This window comes from Nannobrachium achirus, assembly GCF_963921795.1.
Source record: "Nannobrachium achirus genome assembly, chromosome: 8".
Lineage (NCBI taxonomy): Eukaryota > Metazoa > Chordata > Actinopteri > Myctophiformes > Myctophidae > Nannobrachium > Nannobrachium achirus.
The window spans coordinates 13,458,263-13,466,311 of NC_137817.1; positions in this window are offsets into that span (position 1 = coordinate 13,458,263).

Here is an 8,049-nt window from a genome sequence, read left to right on the forward strand (position 1 = left end):
AATGTATCCTCAACAGGCATCGTGGTTCAGTAGTATTTGATTCCAGAAGTCCATTTGCAAATGTGCCAGAGTCAAGCAGGAGTCAGTAAACAGAACAGAACAGATGTCTTGTGGGTCAGGCTTGGTTGTGGAGCCTGATGGCTCGTAAAGTCGCTTTGTTTTGAGCTGGTGCAATATGTACGTATATCGTCACTGTCGGGTGGTAATTATATTTATATATTATATGTTATTATTTAGTCAAAAGGCCCTTAATACTTTTCATTGGTTCAAAAAATCCACAGATGTTTTAAATCCGCTATTTGTGCTCAAGCTGCTCCTTTTTTTTTTACATTACAGTATGACAAAGTAGGGCATTGATGATGATGAACAAAACATCAAAGTTGGAGATTTTGTCCGACAGCAACAACATGTACAATATGCCCATTGAAAATGTTGTCAAAAGGCCTCTGTCTGTCCATGTAAACCGAGACAAACAACCCAGTACTAATCCAGTATTTCACTAGCTTAATGAAAAGACTGAAGAAGTCTGATGTGGTGATTACCTTTGGTAGGCGGTGCTGGAGATGAGGAAACCACAGGCCTCCTCCCAGCAGCTTGTACCCCCAGTGCTCCGGAGCCCAGGCCCTCCTCGCAGAAGCCCAGGCGGCGCAGGGCATCGGCCAGCGCCGCCTTCAGCAGCTGGATCTCATCATCCTGGAGCTGAAGCCTCTGCTCCAGCTGGGACACGCGGTCCTCCATGTCCATGTTGCTGCTCGCTGACACCGTGTCATCTGGACCACGAGGACAGACAGGAGGAGAAGATTAGAGGAATGTTGAGTTAAAGGAATATTGCATCCCGTCCAGAGTTGAAAAGCTGCAAGATAATGGCAAATGTGAAACCTTCCTTGTTTACCCTGCAAGCCAAATGACGTCATGATGACGTTATGATAACGTCCTCCGGTGACTCCGGTGACGTTCAGAACTAGGCCAGATCACAGCCTATGTGGGGATGATCTTGATGTCATTACCAGGACGTCATAGACTTTTTTGTTTGGCAGGATTATTGTTATTGTTTGTAATGTTAGTTGAAATATGAGCATGTAAGGTTATATTCTGGGACATATCTGACTAGTTATGATATTTATCTGGGATGGAGTGGTATCGACTCACAATATCTTTGACTGAATACCTCAATATCAATAATGTGACAGTGACAACAATATTTTGGGGAATTACTTTTGGAGCTTTCACAAGATATTTACACATGCAAAGATTTTGAGAAAAAACAAAAAAGGTTTTCACATTCTTTGTATATATAGTATATATAGTCTTCAATGTTTTCAGTCCAAAGACCCCTTAGATGAGAGAGAGAGATGAAACAGGGACCCCCCTCTACATACTGCATAAATGTGTGATGCAGAATTTCATCGATTTCATAGATAAATTCATAGACGTGTTTGACAGCACTGATGATCAGTCTATTTTAGATTCATGTTAACGTTTATTTTCAGACATTTACCCACTTAAATAAATTGTCAATATTTTGTAAACTTGACCTTTCACTATGTACTTGGTCTGCTCTTTTTTTTAACCTCTACACCAAACCTAAAATGGCGATCTACAAGAGAGCTTGTAGATCTGCTATTTAAGTTCTCCTCAGAATTGGCAGCCCCCCTGTATTAACTCTAGGGGTCCCGGACCCCCTGTTGAAGACCCCTGCTGTACCGTATGTTATGTGAAGCGATTGTGTGGACTAGCCGACACCAGCTGGGGATTTCTGGATCGCCACACACCACTCCACTCCTTCAGGGTAAGGAGCTCTGCAGTAATGCTGGCTCTGCTGACACCCCGTAGTGTGCCCACATACAGTACTGTAGGTGGTGGGCCCCCTTCCCCTACTAATTGCGCCTTGGGATGCTTGGCTCCCACAGTATCAGTTGGCTCGCCATCAGTAGTGTCTGACACAGTGTCCAGCCAACCACATCCTTCTCTCTCTGCCCCTCTCCGTGACCCTTGGGAGGCCAACATAGGGGTCCCAGCCTCTGATGTGGTCCATGTGACATCGAGTGCCATTTCATGGCATTCTTGTGTAGATGGGCCTTTTCTTGCTTGTATGACTCAATAATAGTCTACAGTATGTATGTGAAATGTTATGTGTGATTCAAACTTAAATTATTGCCATACATTGATTATTGCCATACATTGGTACATAATATAACTAAATGCACACTAGGGTGACAATATTGTCCCAGGAAATGTGTAACGATCCTCATTTGAAACAGTGAAGGTCTTTTCACACTGCTGCGTTTTTCGGGCCGAATATCGGAGTGAATTTCGGAGCGCGCAAATAAAAAAATCAACCTCACGTTATGTCAATCACGTTTGCACACTGCTGCCCGTTTCGTATTTATTTTCGGACCAGGGTTGATTTCTTTCCCGATTTTTGAGTCCCTTGCTCTCTCTCTCTTTCCTCTCTCTCTCCCTGGCCTCCGGATTTCGGATCTCCAAAACGTAACGAAAACACGCAGTGCGGTGTGCAACCAGCTTTACAGTACATTTCAAACTAAGTATTATGGACCGTGCAAACAAAATGGTACCAAAGAGGAGCTGCTAACAAGGATGCTGACAGACAGGCTCTGTTCTCTTAGTGTTGAGCAGATGGTGTCCTCTTACCATCTCTTCTGACCTTCAGCTTTGTTTATCAATTGTAACATAATCACTGAATGCATAAGGAGGCTCATTTAAAAAACAGATATCCACAGCTTTGAGCATTCATTTGCCTTATTAAATGGAAATCCCACTGTGGGCAAACACTCATGTTTAAACAATTGTGTGTTTAAACAATTGTGGGCCAACTTCTAACTTAGCAGGCACATAAAGTAGATGAAACTGAAGCATGTGATGCTATTAGGCCAAAACTTGTAATTCTCTCTCTCTCCCTCTCTTTCTCTCTCTCTTAACAGATTGATCTGTTTCCCTGATCTCCCCACCATGCCCAGTTGCCCACGCCCCACAAGCTCTCTGTGAGATTACTTTCATGGCAATGAAGTTGAACAGTTTCCAGCCTAATCATGCAGCAGCCTCCCACCATTACATCACTGCCTCAGCCAGATTACTGACAGCGCTTCCTGTTGTAGTCCATTAATCTGCAGCCTGCCCATGTCAAAGGATTACAATTTAATACAGTCAGAAAATAAAACAAGATAGAAAAGCTGACCTGACCCTATGTTCTAATTCTAAATGTGTGGCTGCATTCCCCTCTCCCTGGCAGAACATGTGGCGAGTTTCATTCTATAATGCAAAATGTGACATTTAGCTCTTAACCCTCTAAGGCCCACGGTTGTAATATTACAACGTTTGTATTTTATCCAAAAAAAGGTTTAAATCATTTTATTTTAGCTCCCCCTACCACCTAAACACCACCATTGGATTCTATTGTTTAGTATTACAATGCCATTGGCCACAATATTTGCATATAAATACCCCCCACAGGGGCTGACATTCACACCCGCCACACCCGCTGAAATTCCAGAGTTTTGACGAACAACATCTCACTTTTTCATGGAAGCTATACCTCACAAAAACATAAGTAAAATGCCTGTACTATTTTTTTTGGTGATCATTAGAATGTCTAGAACATGTACATATGTTATTATTGTGAAAAATATCCCCCATATGTAAATTAGAGCATGATTTATGATTTATGATTTATGGCTATAAAATCTTACAAAAACATTTTTTTGAAAAGAACATTACATTTTCCTCTTAACTCATTGAGTGCCTATCCCGAATTAGTTCGGGATATATTATCGCATCCCAGAGTGCCTATCCCGAACTAGTTCGGGATATTAAAAAAAAAAAAAAAAAAAATTTTTTTTTTTTTGAAAAAAATTTTTTTTAAATTTTTTTTTTGGACCCCATCAAATCTAGTGAACATGATTTCAATCGCGATTTTGCATGTTCCACCCCCATACAACCCCATCTAACATACAGGGCAGCCATGTTTGTTTACATAACATGTAAAACATAATGGCGATTATCTCAAGAATGCCTGAACGGATTTCCAATCGGATTTTTTTGTTTGAAAGCTTTGAACAAACTGCACAAATCCACTCCAATGCAATCCAGGATTGCATTGGATTTTTTAGAGCTCATTCTTCTCTGTTTTTTTCCCATGCATGAGGTGTGCAAGGTTTAATCATGGCTAAGTTGACGAAAATAAGGCTTCTAAAATGCTTGGTAGCCAATAGCTAACTTCAAGCTAACTTCATCCTCTTCCTGTACATGCACAAAGGAAAGTGTTCAGGCAAGTCATGGCTGCAGGGCTTCTGCATATACCAGCATATCTCTATGGGATTTTCTATGGCCACTGGGCGCCCTCTAGTGGTGAAAGGGGTGGCACTAAATGAGTTAATAGGACTCCTACAACACCATCTGATTTTTTTCAATTTTTTATTTCAAGTATTTCTTAATGCGGGCCTTAGAGGGTTAAAGGACAATTTTGGTTTTTTACAACAAGGGTTCATATTTTAGGTTGTAATTAGGGAAAAGAAAAGGTGAGTGTTAAAATGTTTTCATTTGCTTCGTTCTATTGTTTTATTGCGTTTACCGTGCTAAAATGTGGGGCAAATATAAATATGTATTTTTAGACACAATAAGCCAGCAGTTTCTTTATTGCTATTACTGTAACACTTCTAGCCCCCATAAGTCACATCAACTATGAAAGGTTGCGTTGTATCTTGGGAATGGGCTTATTCTGTGTAAAATGACATATTTAGCCACTTGTACGCATGCTCCCAGCCACTGAAATAAGAATCTCTAAAACAATAGAAAGAAGTAAATGAAATCATTTTAACACTCATCTTTTATATTCTTTAATTACAATCTAAAATATTAACCCTTGTTGTAAAAAAACGAAGTTGTCCTTTAATATTCCAGCACATATTACGATCACATTGTACACCTACTGTATTCAAAACAAAAAAAGAAAGTTTGTATCACAGTGAAACAGTGACACACAGCAGCTATTTTGCTTACGTCATACTCAGGGCAGGGAGGGGGAAGCTCTTAGGTTATACCGGACGGGGGCTTGGAAATCCTACCCTGTTAATGTGTTACTGTACTATCAATCACACACGTCACACTCAGTCAAATGAGCCTCAGAGGAGCTGGAGCTGGGACAATGGGGAAATAAAATCACACCCCTGTTGAGATTTACATAGCCCAGCTTCCTAACAGGATAATCCGATAACATCATTCTGATTCAAATCTCTCTCTCTCGCTCGCTCTCAAACGCAAACACACATTTTCGTGACAGCCTTCATTCTCAATGCCAAGAGAAAGAGTTAGAACAAAAGAGAGGGTGAGAGGGGCAGGATTCACCTTCATCTACTGTCTCTACGGTCAGTAGAACACACTTTGGCAATGAAAGCAAAGGCAACATCTATTTTATATTCACAAGGTGACACATGCACACACAGTGTCTGTCCCCACAATGTTACAGAGGTACTGCAGACACTGCAGAAGCCATGCTGCATACTGCACAATGTACATTGTGAAATAAAGTTGCCCTTCTTCTGCTCACTCATCAAGAGGATGGATGGTATCCTAACAGACGTGCCAGGTTTGATTCCTGTCAATGTGCCCAAAAGTAAAACCTACAATACGTTCTGATTAATAGGACCCACCCTGCATCAAGGTCAGGTATATTTGCTAATAAACCAAGTACAATTACACCACAGAATATACAATACATACGCTACTGTCAGGACACAAAAAGAACCACAAAGAGAGAATGGGGGGTGGTACAGTATGCTAGAAAGGGAGGGATAAAGGTAAAGATAGGAGGAGACAGGGGAAGAATGGTAGGGAGGAGGAGAGAGGAGAGATGTGGAGGGTGGTGGTGGGGCTGCAATAATTCATGGTTACTGCAAATCTCTGCACTTTAGTTTCCATAATTATTAATCAATCAATTCTGCAGCATTGAAATCTTTTAATCTTTAACATTTCATTACGTTTAGAATACGCGCTGCAGCAGTACTGTTAGATGAAGGGCGATAAAAGTGCAGCAACATAATTGTCATTGTGGGCATCATCAAGCCAGCCTAGGATGGGGGGGGATAGATGGAAGGGACATACAGTAACTGTACTAGAAAGTTATGAGGATGAACTAACTGTTCATGTATATGATGCTATATAATAAAACTGCAACACAACTGACAATAAAAGAAGAGTTAAAAAAAAGAAAGGATAGGACAACCCCAACAATGACAGAGAGAGAGGGGGAGAAGAGAGAGAGAGAATCGTAGGGCCAAAAAGCAGTGGGCTATGGTCAAATTCACGGTGCAGTGATGCTCGATTTGCCTACCTGTCATTCTGCCACAGAACTGCCTAGTCACTCGTCCAGTCAGTCAGAACAATCACTCATTCAGTCAAACAGTCAGTCAAACAGTCAGCTGGTCAGTCAGACGGTCAGCCACAGAGGCTCCCCTTGAGAATTTCAGATCTCCAAGTGCTTCCTCCCTCCCCCTTCTCTGGCCAGTGGTCCCTCGCCCACTCTCTCTCTCTCATCCCACTCCCTCCTTCCTGAACCACGCCTCTCAGTACATCTTACTCTAATCCCCCCCGTCCTCTATGCATTCACTCCTTCCCCTCCTCCTCTCTTCTATCAATTCCATCCTGCTTCCTCCTCCTCCTCTCCTGTGTGTTGTGAGCTGTAGGCGGAGAGAGCCCAGGCGGAACGGGGTGGAGTTTGGCTCCCGGCCAGGCACATAATACAGCATGCATGTACACATACACACACACACATACTACAACTCATGAACACACAAATGCATCCACGTGCTCTCTCTCACACACACACACACACACACACACACACACACACACACACACACACACACACACACACACACACACACACACACACACACACACACACACACACACACACACACACACACACACACACACACACACACACACACACACACACACACACACACACACAGCAGAATCAGCACAGCCAGGCACTACCAGGAAGTGATACTGCAGATACTGCCTCTGAGATCAATGACGCGCGGGCACAGGCGCGCACACAAACACACACACACGCACGCGCGCACGCGCACACGCACACGCACACACACACACACACACACACACACACACACACACACACACACACACAGAGTCCATAAATATACACAAATGACCCAAATGCCCTTACTGCAAGTAAAAGCATGCAGAGAAAGTAAAGTCTTTCAGGTTCTTTTTTGACCATCGTATATTAGTGAGCTCTAAACTTTAACCACTTTCTTCATCATATCTATTTTTGGAATAAGGAAGGATGAGTACTCTGAGGTGTTAAAGGAGACATGACCAGAAGGTGGTGCTGATTGATTAATGTGACAACACAGATAACGGAGGGAGGGAGATAACAAAGAGACACAGACAGAGCGACAGACAGAGAGACAGAGCGAAAGAAAGAAGTAAAAAGGGTAATGCTGAACTGAAAGAAGTTCTAAAAGCAATGAGTTCTAGTTAAAGATCAGGAGTTGTGCTCTTGGAAGATGAACAGGTGCTTAACACTTTATCACCATCCTCCTCCCAGTCTCTCCTAACCTGTTCTCTGCTTTCACTCAACTCGTAAGCACTCCAAAAATCTATTCGGAATAGACATGATCTATCGCTCGATTAGCACGAGAGAGAGAGACCTCTGTCTATCCACAAGTTTCCAACATCCCATCGTGCATTGCGCAGAAGTTGGACGGAGCTTCCGGCGCCGCAGCCAAGTGTGATCTACAAGCTCACAACGGTTGCATCTGCGACGCAACGTGAGCTTGTATGTCTGCTGTTAACCGGAAGTGTGGTGCAAAAGAATTCTCCAGTAAATTCCCGCAGAAAGAGGTGGATAGTCACTGAAGTAAATATTGGAGCCATTCTCCACAAGCCGCATAATGTCTGAGAGTGAAAAGAAAAGTACTAAGTACTGACAACGAACAATGTTCACATGTGATGACTGAGCACACTTAGGGCGGGAGGTGTCTACCATTTGAACTAGAGTACTAC